Source organism: Cetorhinus maximus, chromosome 31, assembly GCF_964194155.1.
Source record: "Cetorhinus maximus chromosome 31, sCetMax3.hap1.1, whole genome shotgun sequence".
Classification (NCBI taxonomy): Eukaryota; Metazoa; Chordata; class Chondrichthyes; order Lamniformes; family Cetorhinidae; genus Cetorhinus; species Cetorhinus maximus.
The window spans coordinates 9,610,780-9,631,657 of NC_135909.1; the positions used below are offsets into that span (position 1 = coordinate 9,610,780).

The following is a 20,878-nucleotide window of genomic DNA, read 5'->3' on the forward strand; positions in this document are numbered from 1 at the left end:
ATACAGAAGTAATCCCATTGACAGATAGAGAATTAATCCCATACTTACAAAAAGCACGAGGAACTGAAAGACACATATGATTCCCACACTGACATAGCATCACAGACATAGAATGCAATTGACTGAACTAGAGTGAATATCAATTCACTCACAGTACGAGAGCTTTATATATATATATATCCTAGTGATAGATCCGAATGCCTGCCAAACTCATACACAGCTCCAGAGAATAATAGATGCAGACTGATTGCTGCATTCCCATGCAATACCAGAGATTTCAGTTTCAGAATGATTTCCACATTCACATGCAATAGCACTGTCTGATAAAGAGTCAAACACACACTCAAAGTAACATGCAGTAGTTAAATAGTTTTAAGGCAAAGGTAGATAGATGCTTGATAAGCAAAGGGGTGAAAGGTTATTGGGGGTAGAATGGAATTTGGAGTTGAGGCTAAAACCAGATAAGCCATTATCTTCATGAATATCGAGCAGGTTTGAGGGACTGAGTGGTCTCTTCATGCTCCCAATTCGTATGTTCACACACATCACCTTTAAGAGATTCAGAAAGAGTCGCAAATTCACTTACAATCCCAGAAAGTGACTGATAGAACAAATCCCTTGCAGGAGAGAGTTCATGGTCTGAAGTTGCTGAACTCAATGTTAAGTCTGGAAGGCTGTAAAGTGCCTACTTGGAAGATGAGGTGCTGCTCCTTCACTTTGTGTTGGGTTTCACTGGAACATTGCAGCAGGCCAAGGATGGACATGTGGGCATGAGAGCAGGATGGGATGTTAAAATGGCAAGCAACAGGAAGGTCTGGGTCATGCTTGTGGACAGACTGAAGGTGCTCCACAAAGCGGTCACCCAGCCTACGTTTGGTCTCTCCAATGTAAAGGAGACTGTAATGGAAGCAGCGATCGCAGTTGCCCAAATTGAAGGAAGTGCAAGTGAAGCGCTCCTTCATCTGAAAGGATTGTTTGGGCCTTTGGATGGTGAGGAGGGCGGAGGTAAAGGGGCAGGTGTTGCACCTTCTGCGCTCGCATGGGAAGGTTCCATGGGAGGAGGCTGAGGTGTTTGGAGTGATGGAGGAATGGACCAGGTTGTCCCGGAGGGAAAGGTCCCCACAGAATTCTGGGATGAGGGGAAGATGTGTTTGGTTGTGGCATCATGCTGGAGTCAGCAGAAATGGCAGAGAATGATCCTTACTAAGCAATCCTGATTGAGCTGAGAATTACACTTGCAGTGTGAACTAGAAGGGCAGAGTTTTAAAAATAAGGGATCTCCCATTCAAGATGGAGATGAGGAGGCATTTCTTCACTCAGATGATTGTTAGTCCTTGGAATTCCCATTCCCAGAGAGCAGCGGAGGCTGGATCATTGAATATATTCCAGAGTGAAATAGACAGATTTTACGAGGAAATCAACGAATGAGGGAGACAGGCAGGAAAGTGGAGTTGAGGCCATAATCAGATCAGCCATGGTCTTATTTATGACAGAGTAGACTCGAGGGGCTGAAAGGATCCTCTTGCTCCTATCTCTAATATTCTTATGCCTGTAAGCTCTTCCCCATTCTGGTTCCTTTTTCTTTGCACGTTTGGGTTTAATCTCATTTTTCTCTTGTTTATGCTTTCGGATGGCAGCTGTTCATCATTCCTCCATTCACACTCCTTTAGACTCATCTCTGGTTTTTGTTACTTGTTCCTTTACCATTCCCTGTAGCCTTGCAGCACCAATTCTTTTGCCATTGAATCTCTCCTGCCCTCTACCCTGCAGACTGAACCACAAGACAAAAGGTGTTTACTAAATTCACTAACGAGTAGCGAAGGAGAATTAATTAATAATCGGACAGTAAATGAACATCTAAAAACCTCACAATATGTTAGAGGCAGGCATTCAGTTCGAGGAGAATGGTCACACACATGCTACAGTTTTCACCTTAAGCAAGTCCGATAAGGAGGGAATGAGCGATAAACTGAACTCGTTAAAATTCGATCGGCGATTAACAGATAAAACAAGACTGGAAACAATCAGACACTCAAAGAATTATTTAGTACAATATGTAGAATGCAAGCCCGAGGGAATGAAACTTCACGTTCTTGGTTCATGATGATTTGGGGGTCAGAATTCCTTGTTTTGAGTTAGCGATTAAGAAGGAACCTGTCCAAATATTGATTAACTGTGTCTTTCACGCGATGCTGTCTCTGCTATGCTGATACTCTCGATGGGACATGTCGAAGGGAGGACACTGTTGTCCAACTTAGCATGGTGAATTACTGCAGGGTGTCCGGTAGATCGGACATACTGCAGCTTATACGTATAAACTTCATTATATACAGTTTTTCCATTTAAGGGAATAGCTTTTGCTCTTCAGGCAATTATAGCGTGTTAGAGAACAAGAGAAGGCCACTCGGACCATCATGCCTGTGTCAGCTCTTTGGGAGAAATGGGATGAGAGGAAATCTAGGCTTGTTTATGTTTGCCGCATTTGCGGTTTGTGTTCTTGTGTGAATAAAAAACATGACAGAGGTTTGTTGCAGACTGAAGTGGTTACTGGAAGCGAGCAGCCGATTAAAATTCCTGTGTACGGTAAAGAAATATCAGATATATTTGTGGGGAGAGGCCAAATATTTTTTCTGCTTTTAATGAAAACATAAATAGCAGAGAATGGTTTCGATCCATCGACCTCTGGGTTATGGGCCCAGCACGCTTCCGCTGCGCCACTCTGCTACTTGCTGATGATTTCCTGCTACGTCTTGTTGCGTTTGCGCAACATTCATTCCTGTTTTGTGGTTGAACAAGAGCTCACGAATTCGGCGGCTCCCCCTGGCGACACAATTCCACTTTGCAACACTCCCAAGAATGTAACAGACAGACAGAGGACGACATAGAAGAGCAGTCAGAGACTGTCCGCACACACGACGATAGGAAGGCAAAGGAGCATGGAGTGACTCACCATTTATGAATCACCACGCATTCTCTCTTGCATAAATATGCCCCACATTCGTAAGGAATTTTCTGTTGCCTAAATTAGCTCCCTGTGCATGTGTACTCTTGTTGAAAGGTGTTGCGCTGTTTAAAGTGCTTTCCCGTTTTTTATTAAATATCTTCCCTGCTGTGCAACTTTGCTGTCTGCTTGGAACTGTGTTCACTGCTGAGTTCGAATCCCACCACGGCAGATGGTGGAACTTGAATTCAATAAAACATCTGGAATTAAAATTCTAATGATGACCATGAAACCATTGTCGATTGTCGTAAGTATCCATCTGGTTCATTAATGTTCTGTAGGGAAGGAAATCTGCCGCCCTTAACTTATCTGGCCTACATTTGACTCCAGACCCACAGCAATGTGTTTGACTCTTAAATGCCTTTGGAACAAGGGCAATTAAGGTTGGGCAATAAATGCTGGCCGAGCCAGCGATGTCCACGTTCCATGGACAAATAGAAGAAAAGAACTCTGCACTCTGCTATAGAACTGTGCTCTCTGCTGCAGTTCTGTCCTGTCTGATGTGGAACTGTGCTGTCTGCTGTGGAACTGTTGAGACATATTCTCTGTTGTGTAAAATACTTTCCTGCCGTGCAAATCTGTTCCAGGCTGTATAACTACGATGCCACTTGTACTTTTTTTCTTCTCCATTCTGTAAAATGTGACCTGATCAGGTGTTCCCTGTTGTCCGAAGATATTACCTGTTGATCTTTGAAGACGTTTTCTGTGGGTAAATATTTTCTTCCTGGTCTCATAATGTCCCCCAGTCGTGTTAAGATGCCTCGTGTTATGTTTAGAATTTCCCATTTCCTATGTGAAAATCGTGATATGCCACAACTGGACAATTGTCAAATCTAAATTGCATCAATTAGCCTCTGGTCGTGATTGTGATTGTGGGATACATATCATATCCATCAAACTCTGTTACTGTATGTGAGCGAGATTTGTCCTGTATCTGTCAGTCACAGGTAGTGCCTCTGAGTGTAGGATTCATTCTGTATCTCAGTCGGTGGAACAGTTTGTGAGATAAAGGCAAAATACTGCGGATGCTAAAAATCTGAAACGAAAACAAAAGATGCTGGCCTGACAGCATTTGCGGAGAGAAAGACAGGGTTAACGTTTTGTGTCCGTATGACTGTTCTTCAGAGCTGAAGAAGAGTCAGACTGACTCATAATGTTAACTGTCTTTCTCTCCACAGATGCTGTCTAGCCTACTGCGTCATTCCATTTTTGTTGTTTTTGGACAGTTTGTGAGAGTGGAATTCCTTCTTTATGGGTCAATGTTTGGTACTGTATGTGAGGGTGGGCTTAAGTCTGTATCAGTCAGTGGTACAGAACGTCAATGTGGGAATCATTCTGTATTTATAAATTCTCATCACTGTTAGGGAAAATGGGATAAATTCTGTATCTGAATGTCTCTGGTATTCTATGTGAGCTTTGGCAGCATTATTCAGCACTCAGTTTCCCATACTTTGTGGGAGTTTGGAATTAATTCCTTTTCAGTGAGTGGGATTGTGTGGAAAGTATGAATCATTCTGTGTTGCACAGTCTCCCATAGCAATGGACTGGTCAGGTGCGCAAAAATGTGCCAACTGGAATTCTACCTGGTTAAGTGTGAGGTGATTCACTTAGGGAAGTCAAACAAGGCAAAGAAAAATAAACTATACTGTTAATGGGAGAATGCTCAGAGTTGTAGAGGAAGTGATGGTGTTAAAGTGAATGTCCACAGCTCCTTGAAGATACCAGCAGAGGTCGATAAGGTGGTTCAGAGGGCATATGGAATCATTTCCCTTATTCGCTGACTATAGAATAAAAGAGTGGGGGGAGGGCGGGTAATGCTGGAACTGTATAAATCATTAGGCCACAACTTGAGTACCGTGTGCCTTCTGGTCATCTTATTACAAAAAGGATGTAATTGCTCTGGAGAGAATACAGAGGAGATTTATTGGGATGTTGCCAGCACTGGAAAAATGCAGCAATGAGGATATGTCAGGTAGGCTGCAGTAGTTCTCCTTGGAACAGAGGAGGCTGAAAGGAGATTTGATTGAGATGTACATAATTGTGAGGGGCCTGAATAGAGCAAATGGGCAGGGCCTATTTACCTTCTCAAAGAGGTCAGAGACCAGGGTGTACAGATTTAAAGTGATTCGTAGAAAGATTGGAGAGCAGCTGTGGATGTCATTTTCACTCAGAGGTTAACCAGGGTCTGGAACTCACTGTCTGAACTTGTATCAGGGGCAGAAACTCTCAACTGATTGAAAAGGTGCCTGCATATGCTCCTCAAGTGCCATAACCTACAAGACTATGGACCAAGTGCTGGAAAGTGTGAGAATCATGATATATAAAAAAGTAAAGATGCTGTGTGTGAACGTATTTTTTTTCTCTCAGCAGCAAATTGCTGTGATCCGGAATGTGTTGCCTGAAAGACTGGTTCAATCAGATTCAAAAGTAAATTTTAAAAGGGAATTGGACAAATGCAGAAATGAAGATATTTTCAGTGCAAGCAGAGGAGTTGGACTGATTCGGTCTGAAAGAGGTGGCACAGATGCTATGAGTCCAAATATCACCGACTTCGCTAATATTATTTTTGAAATGGTGAACAATATAACCCAGAATTACAAGCGTCTGGGAATACGCCCTATCTCCATCAGAAGGGTCTCACTGCGCAGCTGCGGGAAGGCCCCGCCAGCGGAAAACGCCTGCTGCGCGGAGCATGCGCAGTGCGGCACCAGGAAGCTGAATGTGGGTGATCGTCGCCTCATTAACACCAACTCTCAGGCCGCCGCCGCGGGGACGGGGAGCGGGTCGGCGCCGTGAAGCCGATGGTGCAGCGCCTCCCCCATCCTCACCGCCGCTTCCCAGATTCTCCCGTTTGCACCGAGTCTTTGATGCGGTAACAGAGAGGGTTGGGGAGGGTGATGCTGTTCATGTGTTTTACATGGATTTCCAAAAGGCATTTGATAAAGTCTCACACAACAGACTTGTCAACAAAGTTACAGCTCATGGAATAAAAGGGACAGAGCAACATGGATATGGGACTGGCTGAGTGACAGGAAACAGAGGGTAGAGGTGAATGGTTGTTTTTCAGACTGGAGGAAGGTTTAAAGCGGAGTTCCGCAGGGGTCGGTGTGAGGACCCCTGCTCTTCCTGATATAAATGAATGTCCTAGACCTTGGTGTACAGAGCATCATTTCAAAATTTGCAGAGTTCATGAAAGTTGGAGGTATTATGAACAGTGAGGAAGATAGTGTTAAACTTCAACTGGATATCAGCGTAAAAACAGAAAATGCTGGAAAAACTCAGTTCTGACATCATAATCTGTGGAGTGAGAAACAGAGTTAACTTTTCAATTCTGTATGACCCTTCTTCAGAGCTAAAGATATAGACAGGATATAGGCAGATTGGTGGAGTGGGTAGACAAGTGGCAGTGGTATAAGTTTGGGATCAGAATGCCTTGGGGCCGACCCTGGGGAATATGCACACTCTGTGCCTGGGAAAGTTAATGCATTGGATACAGCGGTTTCTCGGGCACAGAATTGTGGGAGTTGCAGCCACCATGAGCAGATGTCAGTAAGTGTTTTATAACAGGCTGATTGTCCTGAAATGTGAACTCTGTTTCTCTCTCCACAGATGCTGCCCACCTGCTGCATATTTGCAGAATTTTCTGTCTTTATTTAAGACTCCCAGCAGCCACATGATTTTGACAGTGAATTATTGCAGGTGTTGCTCACAAAAACAAGGCCAGAAACACAAACTGACAAATGAGGCGTCCTTATGCATCAGGGTGGATGTTGGGCATGGAAGTCGGTCTCTCGCTTTCTGTGAAGGTATGTTCTTGTTGGCTGACATTCAACTGGAGCGTAGATGGAGGAGTAGTTGATGTGTTTCACCTTGAGTACTTTTGAGACCAGTAGAGCCTATCTATTTCTGATAAAAGGACACAAGCAAAAATCATTAGCTGTTTCCTGTACTGAAAGAGACTGACAAAGTAAATTCCATACTCTGATTTGGTGACAGAGAGTGACAGACTGAGTTAATTCCACTCAGAGTCATATACTGTAAGAGAGATTGACAGGTAGTTCATTCATAGAATCATAGAATGGTCACAGTCCAGGAGGTGGCCATTCAGCCTGTCATGTCTGTGCTGGTTATATTCATCTTGTGCCACTTCACCACCTTTTCCTGTAGCTCTGCACATTTTTCCTTTTCAGTTAATCCAAATCTCTTTTGAAGACATTGTTTGAACCTGCCTCCATCACACTACATAAGAACATAAGAAGTAGGAGCAAGAGTTAGCCATTTGTCCACCCTAGCCTTCGATGCCATTCAATAAGATCATGGATGATCTGATTGTGGCCTTTGTTATTCACAATAAGAGGTTGTGGTGGAAGAATTAATCCAGGCTGGTCTTTTTGTTCAAGCTGGTTTATTTTCAAGACAGCTCCTCAGTGCTACAGACTTCCAAGTAGCTTCACCACAAAGTGTTTCAGCTGTATCTTTTTATTCTGTTTAGGTGGGATAATCAATGCCCGTCACCTGTTTAACTAACAGTAACAAGGCTTTTGTCATTCAAAAATCTGTCTAATTCAGCTTTGAATATATTCAATGACCCTGCATCCACTGCTGTCTGAGGTAGAGAATTTCAAAGATTTAAGATCCATTGAGAGAAGAAATTTCTCCTCATCTTTGTCTTAAGAAGGAGACCCATCATTTTGAAACTGTGCCCCCCCCCCCCTCGTTCTAGATTCCCCCATGAGGGGAAACATCCTCTCAGCATCTTTCCCCCTCAGAACATTTTAAGATCTAATAAGATTACCTCTCATTCTTCTAAACTTAAATGACTATTGGCCCAAACTGCTTAATGTTTCCTCAAGGGACAACCCCTCATCCCAGGAATAAACCGAGTGAACCTTCTCTGAACTACTTTTTTTTTTGAAAAAATATACTTTATTCATAAAATATCTGAAAGAACATTACAAAACATTTCCAAATGGCCATCACAAAAAGTGCAATCAAATTCAACTTTTCCTCATGGATCACGAGGAGCAATTAATACCAGCAATGAACATTACAGTATTTTCAATATGGTCATCACAGACAATCAGACAGTGCAATGGTATTGGAGTTATCGATATACAACATGTTGCACTCTGAAGTGCTTCAATATAATTGAGACACATGTAGCTTTCACTATGTACATTCCTTGTGAGTCATACAGCCGAGGGGTCTATACAATTCCCAGCCCCTCGGTGCACTATGGCAGAAAGGTCATAGACAGTGACCTTTCCTCATTGCGCCTTTGTGGCGGCTGCCCCATGCTTTAGTGCATCCCTCAGCACGTATTCTTGGACCTTGGAATGTGCCAGTCTGCAACATTCAGTCGGGGGCAACTCTTTGCACTGGAAGATCAACAACTTTCGGGCAGACCAAAGGGCATCTTTTACCAAGTTGATGATCCTCCAGCTGCAGTTGATGTTTGTCTCGGTGTGTGTCCCTGGGAACAGCCCATAGAGCACAGAGTCCTGTGTCACAGAACTGCTTGGGATGAACCTCGACAAGAACCGCTGCATCTCTCCCCAGACTTTCCACAAAGGCACATTTCACAAGGAGGTGAACAATGGTCTCTTCCCCACTACAGCCACCTCAAGGGCAGCGTGCGGAGGGGGTGAGACTCCTGGTGTGCAGGAAGGATCTGATAGGGAGGGCCTTTCTCACCACCAGCCAAGCTACATCTTGGTGCTTGTTGGAATGTTCTGGTGATGAGGCATTCTGCCAAATGACTTTGACAGTCTGCTCGAGGAACCACCCGGCAGGATCCACCCTCTCCTTTTCCCGCAGGGCCTCTAAGACATTATGTGCCGACTACTGTCTGAAGGACTTGTGGTCAAAAGTATTTCTCTGCATAAATTCTTCCACAAGGGACAGGTGGTACCGCACGGTCCAACTACTTGGAGCGTTCCGCGGCAGCGTGGCCAGACCCATCCTTCGCAACACCCGGGACAGGTAGAACCTCAGCACGTAGTGACACTTGGTGTTTGTGAACCGGGGGTCTACGCACAGTTTGATGCAGCCACACACAAAGCTGGCCATCAGAATGATGGCGATGTTGGGCATATGTTGCTCCTTCGACAAAATGACCAAAGCTGTACACAGTGTTCGAGCTGTAGTCTCACCAATGTACAGTTGCAGCAAGGCATCTCTGCTTTCATTCTCCATTGTCTTTGCAATAAAGACCAACATCCATTTGCATTCCTAATTACTTGCTCGAACTACATGTTAACTTTTTGTGATTCATGTCCAGGATCTGTCTGAACCACAGTATTTTGCAATCTCTTCACATTTACATAATGATCTGCTTTTCTATTTGTCCCACCAAAGTGGAAATCCTCACATTTTCTGACAGTATAGTCCACGTGCCACATTTTTCCCACTGACTTAACATATCTATATTGTTTTGTAGATTCTGTGTCCTCCTCACAACTTCCTTTCCCACCTATCTATGTATTGTCAGCAACTTTGTCTAGTCTGTCCTTTCATCCGAGTCATTAATATAAATTGTAAATAGCTGAGAACCCAGCAGGGGGAAGGGAATGAGCCAGAGGTTGTCGTACACGTCAGTATCATTGACACGGGGAGGACAGGTATTGAGGTCCCTCAGTCAGAATTCCAGCAGCTAGGGAGGTAGTTAAAAAGTGGGCCCTCAAAGGGAGTAATCTCGGGATTACTGCCAGTGCCACGTGCTAGTGAGAGTAGAAATGTGAAGATGGGGAGAATCGATATGTGGCTTGAGGCTGGTGCAGGAGGGAGGGATTCAGATTCTTGGAACATTGGGACCAGTTCTGGGGCAGGAAACACCTATTCAAAAGGAACAGGTTGTACCTTAATAGGGCTGGGACCAATTTCCTCATGGGGAGGGTCACTTGTGTGATTCAGGAGAGTTTGAACTAAATAGGCACGGGGTGGGCATCAGTATATAGAAGCAGAACTGAGGAATAATTGTGGAAGAAGTGGGAACATACAAGATAGGAGTAGATGAAGAAGGAATCTAAGAGAGATACAAGGACATGTGTATTATGGCATAAAGTGTGGTGAATAATGTTGATGAGCTAGAAGCACAAATAGCCGTGTGGGAATATGATGTCGTGGCAATGACGAAAACGTGGTTTAAAAATGGTGAGGACTGGGTGCTTAATTTTCACTGATGCAAAGTGTTCAGAAAAGATAGAGAAGGGAAAAGGGAGATGGGTTGGCGGTACTAATTAAGGAAGTCACTGTAATCTTGGTAAGAGACAATATCCTCAAAAGGACAAGGGCAGAATTCATTTATTGGAGCTGAGGAATAATAAGAGGATGATCACACTCACGGGGATATTCAATTGGCCTCCAAAAAGCTGAGAGAGAGGGAGATAGAGGAGCACATCTGCAGGGAAATCACACCATGTGGGACTCTCAATGACGGTGACAGAAATGCCTGTCTGTCCCCCTGACTATGAAATCTCCACTAATGACTGCATTTCTACTCTTTGCTGTTCCCTCCTGTGCAGTTTCTTGCCCATTGATGCCATGGTCTGGACTGCACTCCTTCAGGGTGTCACCATTCCCAGCAGTCTCCAATGCTGAGTACCGGTTTGACAGTGGCACACAACCCGAACACTCCTGTATTTCCTGCCTTTTCCTACTCTTCCGGATTGCCACTCATCTACTATCCTGACCTCTCTCTCTCTCCCTTTGAGGTGTTCAGCTCCTGGAATGTACGATCCAGGAATCTGTCATCCACCCTGATGCTCCACAGTGACTCCAGCTGCCCCTCAAGCTCGGAAATCCTGAGCTCGAGCTCAAGCAGCTGGAGACACTTCCTGCACATGTGGCCCCCAAGTCACATGAAGTGTCCTGAGGTTCCCACATGGGGCAGGAACTGCAAACAACAGGTTCTCAGCTGCCCATCCATGATCGAAAACAAACCTCTATTCCCTCTTTTAGAATCCAGTTTGCACCTTGTTTAAATTGTTATTTATATTAAATACCTCAAGACCTGTTCTGCACTAATACTCTTATAATTGCCCTGATTGAAATGTTTAATTTTCCAGCTCCTCGTTTAATCAATGCCTCATTTAGAGAAATCTGCACAAACCAACCAGCTCCCTTCTTTCCCCTGATATCATGCTTTGACTATTTATTATAAACATGGCCGGTTTGCTCCAACCCCTCCCTCACAGCTCTTTATCCCCCCCACCGCTCTCTCTCTTCTCTCCTTCTCTCTCTCACTGCTGCTCTCGGGCTGCTCTGCCGCTGCTCTTTATCCGCCCTCCAGTCTCATTCAGCTCTCACTCTCACTCTCAGCTCCTCCACAGTCCCAAGTTTCTGACTGTTTAGGAAATTCTCTGATCTTTCTTTGCCCCAAGATGGGTGACCTCACACTTCCCCATGTTGACCACCATCGGCCACAGTTTTGTTCACTCACTGAATCTGTCAATGAGCCTTTGAAACTTGCTGCTCCTGCCTACACTACTAACCATGTCACCTAACCTAGTGCCATCAGCAAACTTGGATATAGGCTGGAAGTATTTGAAATGTAAGAGCTCTGGGAATGCAAACACAACAGCCAGCTGACATGACAGAGAATCAGTTCAGTATAAATCTCTCCACGCTGAAAAACAGCCATTCACCACTACTTTCTCCTTTCTGTCCCTTATTCAATTTTGCATCAATGTTGCCCCTGCCCCTTTAGTCCCATCTGCTTGAATTTTACTAACAAGTCTTTTTCAAACCCCTTTGGAAATCCTGACAAACACTGTCAACCTCACTAGCCTGGGCAATGTTCTTTGAAACTTCATCAAAGAACTTCATTAAGTATTTGCCATGGTTTTCTGTTAACCAATCTGTGCTGGTTGTCATTTATCAACCCAGGTTCTACCAAGTGACAATGAATTTTGTCCTGGATTATTGTGTCTCAATGTTTCCCCACCACCAGCATTAGACTAACTGGTCTGTTGTTCCTAGCTTTATCCGTCTCCATTATAAACATGGATGTAACATTAACAACCTGCAGTTCTCTGGCTTCACTCCCATATCCAAGGAGGTTTGAAAGATTGTGACTCGAGCTTCCTCTATTTTCCCCCTTCCTTCCCTCAGGAATCCAGGATGTATCCCATCCAGGTTATGTGGCGTTTCTACAGTGAACGCTGCCAACCTTGTGATGGCCTCCTCTTTATCTATTTTCATTCTATCCAATTTCTCCACCAGCTCCTCCTTTACTGTGAGATTAGCAGCATCCGCTTGTTTCGTGATGACAGATGAACTGTTCTCATTTAGTACCTCGGCCCTCTGCCACCACAGGATCTTCTAATCAGATGACCTTTTCAGTAACTGTCTATACATTGGTAAAAGTCTTCTGTTTTTGGTTGGGTTACTTTCTAGTCTTTTCTCATACACTCTCTTGGCTGACCTAATTTCCTTTTTCAGCTCTCCTCTGTGCTTTCTATATTCTGCTTGGTTCTCTAATGTATTATGAATCTGACACTTATCATCATGTTTCTTTGCAGTTCCCACAGAGCACAGGATGTGTAGGCAACAGCTCTCAGCTGTCCCAACACTTCACTGAAATGAGCCATTTAATTAAAGTTCATGTTATTTCGAATGTTCCTCTCTTTCTCTCTTCTACTTTTGCTGTTGTCTCGGTTTCAATTACACATCAGCTCCTTCCCCGTCTGCACCTAATCCCCACTCTCCACAAAATCCACATTTTAAACTCTTCACTCTGCAATTCACTCTCTCTGTGTTTGAGCTTGCAGGTCACTCTGGGACTTTTTGTAAAATAATTGTTCTACTTTATTTATTCGAAAACAGTTTGTTTTTGAATTATCAATTCATTTGCACTGTAATTCTAGTTAATCAGAATTCAATGTTTCAATAAATTGGAACTCAAGAAAATCTAGAGATGACTTACTTGTTCTGCAATGACGTGTCTATTCCACTTGGTTCATTAAACCCTGTTCTAAACAGAAAGCTTAATCCAGATAATATCTCGACCCGATGAACTGATGATGCACAGAACTCTCAGCTTTTGACAGGAGTTACTCCGCTTTTGATTTTAACTTGTTCGCTGGTGTCGATTTACTTGGATTCTTCACCTGATTTCTCTGCTGTCCAATGAAGTTCTCCCAGCAGAGTTCTCAATAATAATTTGATTTTTCCTCACAGGATTTCAATCTTGATGGTTTTTGAACTGTTTTATTAAAGGATTTAGTTTTGTAATTAGCTCTAGCTCCCTAGCTCTCCTCATGATCAGACAGGAAGTTTAACTGTTGCATTTTCAAGCAGCTGACAGCTTAACTTGAAAAATCATTGACAGGATTTTGGGTTTGAATCCAGTCACAAATCTGGTTGTGATGCCTTGTGGCTCCAGCTGTCATGTGACCTGCCAGGGGAAGACCTCATAATTGCCCCAGTCATGTAGCTGTTGATTGGTCGATTTCTTAAACATTTTCACTGGGACTGACCTGGTCGCAGTCGCCTTTGGAACACAAAGGTGTTTTTTTTCAAATCCCACATAGGAATTTGTGTGTAACAAAGAAGATTGATACTCTAGTACAGCACTGAGGGAGGGCTCCACTATTCGAGGTGCTATCCTTCAGAAGATGCATTAAAACGAAGCTCCCTCCAGCCTCTCATTTTGTTGTAAGTGATTCCATGGTGCTCTGCCGAAGACATGAGCAGTGGCATTATTCTCTTCCCCCCCCGCCCACACAGTCGCTGATATTTACGTCTCAATCAACAGCCCAAAACATGGTCACATTGGCACTTTTGGAGGTTTCCTATGTGCAAATTAGCTGCCTCTTTCTGACAGATAATGTCTGTTCCTTTTCCCTGGATGAGTTTAAGTTTTGCACAAATAAAACATGAAATTTGACTGAAAACTCAACTCAGGTGGGACTCAAAATCACAACCAATGCCTTAGTAATAATGGATAGAGGGTTTAATTAATCAGAGTGTGTGATGGACTAATGCTTTCTGTATTAAGTACCGATTTCATTGAAATAATATTAGAGAGAGGGAAACAGCTGGATTTCAATTCCACTCCTATGGCTACTACTCCCAAAAACACCATGGAATTGGGTCAACAGGCAGATGTTCCTCCATTGAAATACCCAAATACTGATCAAAGGATTCACAGCTGGTAAAATCTGGGAAATGCAGCTTGGATAGGATACTGCAACATTTACTGGGAGCTGCGCTGTGTGTAGGATTCTAGTTCTGAACTGGAGATTTTCAATATTGAGAGAATAATGGCATCAACAAATTTCGACAGGGCTGCACCTCGTTTCAGTTCCCTCCAATAACTATTGAGCACAGATCCAGAGTTAACCCTAGAATCATAACCCACATCAAAGATTGAGAATGATAAAATAAACCTCACATTCACACAGAAAATCAGACAGGGTGAACTACTGAACAAACCCAACATGTTACCAGGCACTGACAAACTGCACAATGCACACACTCCACCAGAGTCTGACAGATACAGAATGAAGCCCATTACTCACAGCACCAACGACTGACCAGTACAGAATAAATCACCCACTCACTACAGTAACAGAGACAGACAAATGCAGAATGGATCCCACATCTCACACAGTACAGCTGACCAGTAGATACAGAATACATCTGAGACTGTTTGACATTCAGAAGTTGAGAATGAATCAGACTTTCACCCAGTGCCAAACACTGAGACACAGAGGAATCATAAGCACACGTTCAGAATCAAAGTCTGATAGAGACAGAATGAATCCCACAGTCATTAATGAGAATGAAAATAGCAGAAGATGGTTTCAATCCATCGAGCTCTGGGTTATGGGTCCAGCACGCTTCTGCTGAGCCACTCTGCTAGATGAGGAGGGAGTGCCACAGTGTTATTGTCACTGGACAAGTATTCTAGAGACCCAGGGGACCCAGTTTCGAATCCCACCATGGCAGATTGTGAAATTTGAAATCAAAACTCTGATTGTCGATTATCGTCAAAAACCATGCAAAACCTGCCTCTTTTACATGATCCTACTGGTAACTCCAGACCCCTGACCCGTAGTAACGTGGTTGTCTCTTAAATACCCTCTGAACAAGGGCAATTAGGGATGGACAAAGTTGTGCACAGCATCAGGGATTGAGTGTTACAAAATGTATCGAAAACTCGCACAGATTACCAGAGCCTGACAGACAAAATAAATCCCACTTTCCCATACAGCACCACAGACTAACAGATGCACAATGTGTTTCAAAGATTCCCAGATATTGAGAATGACTCCCACATTCCTGTTCAACACTTGACACTGACAGATCCAGACTGAATTCCACACTCACATTGAGCAGCAGATGTTGGAATGTCCAAAATTAATCCCACCTTCAGACACAGAACCAGGCTCCGACAGTGAATGAGAAGTGCACAATTAGATAGTACCATAGACTGAACGATCTAGAATCGATACCACATTGACTTACAGTGCCAGAGACTGACAAACGCAGGATGAATTTCATTTACAGACATTTACAGGGACTAGCAGGTATGGAATCAATCCAACACTCTCATATTGTGGTCAGAATGACAGATACAGCATTTATCCCAAACTGGTATATCATAGAAACAATGATCAAGAGTAGGCCATTCGGCCCTTTGAGCCTGCTCCACCATTCAATATGATCATGGCTGGTCCTCTATCTCAACGCCATATTCCCTCTTTCTCTCCATACCCCTTGATGCCCCAAGTATCCAAAAATGTACCAATTTCTTTCTTGAATATACTCTGTGACCCGGCCTCCCCAGCCTTCTGTGGTAGAGAATTCCACAGGCTGACCACCCTCTCAGTGAAAACGAGACCATGAAGCCGCACTGAAACATCTTTATGGGGTATGTGGAACATTCCTTGTTCCAGTCCTTCTCAGGCCCCCTCCCGCAACTCTTTCTTCGGAACACCGATGACCATTTCGGTGCTGCTTCATGCTCTCACCTGGACCTGGAAAAAATGATCAATTTGGCTTCCAATTTCCATCCCTTATCACCTTCATGGTCCAACTCTGACACTTCCCTTCCTTGAGCTCTCTGTCTCATTTTCTGGTGATAGACTGTACATCAATATTCAATACAGTCCACTGGTTCTCCCTTATCTTTTCTACTAGTTACACCCTCCAAAAACTTCAGTAGATTAGTTAAGCATGATTTCCCTTCCATAAACCCATACTGACTTTGTCTAATCCTATTAATGCTTTCCAAGTGTTCAGTTACCATGTCTTTTATAATAGACTCTAGAATTTTCCCCACTACTGATGTTAGGCTAACTGGCCTGTAGTTCTGTTTTTTCTCTCCCTCCTTGTTTAAATAGCGGGGTTACAATTGCCACCCTCCAATCTGTAGGAATTGCCCCCGAGTCGAGAGATTTTCAATGATGACCACCAATGCATCCAATATTTCCTGGGGCACTTCCTTTAGTAGTCTGGGATGTAGATCATCAAATCCTGGGGGTTTTTCAGCCTTTAACCCCATTAATTTCTTGACCACAATTTTTAAACTAATACTAGTTTTCTTCAATTCCTCCCTCTTGCTAGACCCTTGGTTCCCTAACATTTCTGGAAAATTATTAGTGTCCTCTTTTGTGAAGACAGAACTAAAATATGTGTTCAATTCTCCTGCCATTTCTTTGTTTCCCATTATAACTTCCCCCAGTTCTGACTATAAGGGACCTACATTTGTCTTTGCTAATCTTTTTCTCTTCACATATTTATAGAAGCCTTTACAGTCAGTTTTTATGTCCCTTGTGAGTTTAATCTCATACTCCATTTTCCCCTCCTTGACGAATCTTTTTGTCCACTTTTGCTGAATCCTAAACTGCTCCAAATCTTCAGGCTTGCTCTCTTTTCTGGCAATTTAATATGTCTCCTCTTTGGATCTAATTCTATCCCTAATTTCTTTTGTAAGCCATGGTTTTGCCACCTTTCCTATTTTATTTTTGTGCCAGACAGGAATGAATAATTGTTGTAATTCATGCATACGTTCCTTAAATATTAGCCATTGCCTATCCACTGGTCAACCTTTTAAGTACGGTTCCCCAGTCCATCATTGCCAACTCGTGCCTCAGACCCTCGTAGCTCCTTTTATTTAGGTTCAGGACCTTCGTTTTGAATTCAACTTCTTCACTATCCATCCTAATGAACAATTCCATCATTTTATGGTCGCTGTTCCCCAAGGGAGTTAATTCTTGCTCATTGCATGGCACCCAGTCTATGATAGCCTGCTCTCTAGTTGGTTTCTCAATATCTTGGTCCATAAAACCATCACATACACACTCCAGGAAATCCTCCTCCACAGCATTATTGCTGTGTGTTTTGTCCAATCTGTATGTAGATTAAAATTACAGTTGTATCCTTATTGCATGCATCTCTAATTTCCTGCTTAATGCCTTCCCTGACATCTCCATTACTGTTTAGAGTCCTATAGACAACCCCCACCAACGTTTTCTGCCCCTTGGTGTTTCTTATCTCCAGCCAAACAGATTCCTCATTATGATTTTCTAAGCCAATATCCTTCCTCACTATTGCATTGATTTCCTCCATTACTAACAATGCCACCCCACCTCCTTTCCCTATTGGTCTGCCCTTCCTAAATATTGAATACCCCTGGATGTTCAGTTTGCATCCTTGATCACCCTGTAGCCATGTCTTCATAATTGCAAATATATCATAACCGTTTATAACTATTTGCACCGTTAATTCATCTACCTTATTGCAAATGTTCCACACATTAAGATATGATGCCTTTCAACTTTTCTTTAACTTTGTAACCACCTTCACTTTATTTTGCACTCTGACCCTATTTGTTTTTCACACTTTTTTTTCTGCCTTTCACTTTTGATTCTTACTTTTCTGCATTTTTTTTCTATCCTCGTTTCCCCCTCCTCTGTCTCCCTACTCTGGTTCCCATTCCCCTGCCATTCTAGTTTAAACCCTCCCCAACCGCACTAGCAAACACATTCCTCCACCACCACCACCACCCCCAACCCCTCCACTCCCATCACCCCCCCACCTCCAACCCCTCCAATCCCACCCCCCCCACCCCCAACCTCTCCACCCCTGAGGACATTGGCTTCAGTTCTGCCCAGATACAACCTGTCCTGTTTGTACTGGTCCCACTTTCCCCAAAAGTGGTCCCAATGTCCCAGGAATCTGAATCCCTCCCTCCAACACTATTTCTTCAGCCATGTATCTATCTGATGTTTCTACTCTCGCTAGCACGTGACACTGGTAATAATCCTGAGATTACTACCTTTGATGTCCTACTTTTTAGTTCACATCCTAACTCCCTATATTCAGCTTGTAGCAGCTCATTGTTTTATTTTTTACCTATGTTGTTGGTACCAATATGCACCATGACCACTGGCTGTTCACACCGCCCCCCCCACCCCCCTTCAGAATTCCCTGCCGCTCTCTGGGACATCCTTGATCCTGGCACCAGGGATGCAACAGACCATCCTGGAGTCTATTTTGTGGGCCACAGCAACGCCTGTCTGTTCCCCTTACTATTGAATCCCCTATCACTATAGCCCGGCCACTCTCCTTCCTCCCCTCTTTTGCAGCAGAGCCACCCGTGATGCCATGGACTTCTGCTGCTTTCCCCTGAGATGTTGCCTCCCCCAGCAGTATCGAAAACGGTATATATGTTAGAGAGGGGGACGGCCACAGGGAACTCCTGTACTACTTGCCTCCCTCTACTCTGCCTGGTGGTCACCCATTCCCTTTCTGCCTGTTCAGTCTTTACCTGCAGTGTGACCGCCTCACTGAATGTGCTGTCCCCGATAATCTCAGCATCACAGATGCTCCAAGGTGAATCCACCCGCAACTCCAGCTCCGAAATGCAGTTAGCCAGTAGCTGCAGCTGGACACACTTCCTGCACACATGCTCACCAGGGTCACTGGAAGTGTCCATGAATTCCCACATAGCACAGGAGGAGCATATCGCGGGTGTGAGCTCTGCTGCCATGAGTTCCCTTTAAATTAAGCTTGTTAGTTACTCCCTTTTAAAGAATACTAAATACACTAGGGTCCTTATTCCACTCCTACTACAAAGTCCTCACATTATTTTGTTTAAACTAATGGACTGCAGCAGTTTAATTAATAGAATAAGTAGAAGTACTTACCTGACCTACTTACTGCGTCATATTTTGAATCGTGATGTTACTTTGAACTCCACCGACTGGAGGCCCTGAGGGTCCGCCTCTCCTCTCCGGACTTGGCGTCCGTCGGAGGGAGAGAATGAAACTCCCACTCACTCACATGCACCGCTAACTGACAGATGCACAATGAGTCTCAAACACTATCACAGTCAGACACAGAACAACATCAACAATCACTTTCAGTCCCAGAGCCTGACAAGCACAGAATAAATCCCAGACTCTCTCACTGTAGCACGGCCTTACAAACAGTGAATGAATCCCAAACTCATTCACAGTATCAGAGTGAGTAAATCCCACACTCGCACACATTATCAGGGGCTCTCTGTTACAGATGGAATCCCCCTTTCCCGTATAGTCTCTCTCTGTGGAGAACGGACCCTCGCAAAACAATCAGGCGACATCCCCCGATGTATAGTAAAACACTGAGGAACTGGGGCTGGAGAGACTCTTTGTAAAATGTATTTCCTGACTAAAGTAAATGGGCTGATGATGGGGTGGGAGGAGGAGTGGGGGCGAGAAATCATAATCTGATTGGCCTGGTTCCATATCCAATCCTGAAATTATATATTTAGAGGCTGGTTTAGCCTTTAAACTGTCCATTCAGAGTCATCTTTTCCCAATCCTTCATTAGCATAGATCTGGGAGACTGTCCATTTAATCGGCGCTCGGAAGGGGTTTGCTATATTTCTGTGTCTGAAACTGAAGATGGTGGATGAGAAGAAACCAGCTCCCAAGAAGGGAGCCAAGAAAGCCTTAAAGAAGCCGTTAGCAAAGGGCGGCAACAAGCGGCGAAATTTGAGGAAGGAGAGTTTCTCCTGACCATTTTCTGAACAGATTCACCAGTCAGAGTTACAAGGACTATTAATACAATCTGCTCGACAGTCCGCCTTTTTAAACTGTGAGGAACCGCCCCGAATAGTAATTGGCTGCAGCCTTACGTCCAGGCAGTTGCGTTCAAAATCGAACCAATGAATTAATCCCTGGCAACTCAGGTCCCCATTGGTCGAGTTGTTTTTAATTGTCCATTTAAAAATTCCGCCTTTTTTTGCAGCCGTTTCCCTTCTCGACAATAGACTTCGTTCTTGCCTTTTTTTGAAAATTATAAATACCATTTTTCACTCTCGCTCACTATTTCCTAACCCCAATGAAATTCCAGTTCATGTAACCTGTTCCTGCAATTTGTAAACCCGGCATCATCCTGGTGAATCTGCTCATTTTTGGACAGAAACACCAGTCTGTTGTTTGAACTGTGTAAAGTCAGTGCTGAATTTCCCAGGCAATAACTGAATTGTTAATATAATAATAATTGAGTATTGCTCCATACAGCACAACCAACCTTTAAAATCGCCGCTCGCTTAGAGGGCTGGAATGGGTAATAAAATAGAAACGGTGCTGGGGGCATCAGACCCCGTCCCATTGCCCTCATTCTGGGCTGTTCATTCCGATAAAGAGCGGGAACGGGAGCGGCTCGAAGCTCCCCCTGTTCCCGGTCTGAGTCTTGACGGACATCCGTGCGAATATTGGGATTAGGAGCAGGAGGAGGCCACTCAGCCCATTGAGCCTGTTCCGCCAATCAGTGAGATCATGGCTGATCTGATTGTAACCTCAACTCCACTGACGGATTAAACGGCTGATATCAGAGGAACCGCCGGATCCTGTCATTACTATCCGACTCATTATTCAT

At 43.9% G+C, this 20,878-nt stretch overlaps 1 non-coding gene across 1 annotated transcript; it reads right to left on the reverse strand.

The window, feature by feature from the left end:
- Nucleotides 1-2,652: 2,652 nt before the first annotated feature.
- On the reverse strand, nt 2,653-2,724 carry trnam-cau (transfer RNA methionine (anticodon CAU)). The gene has a single exon. It is a non-coding gene; the product is annotated as a tRNA-Met (tRNA).
- Between the last annotated feature and the right edge of the window lie 18,154 nt (nt 2,725-20,878).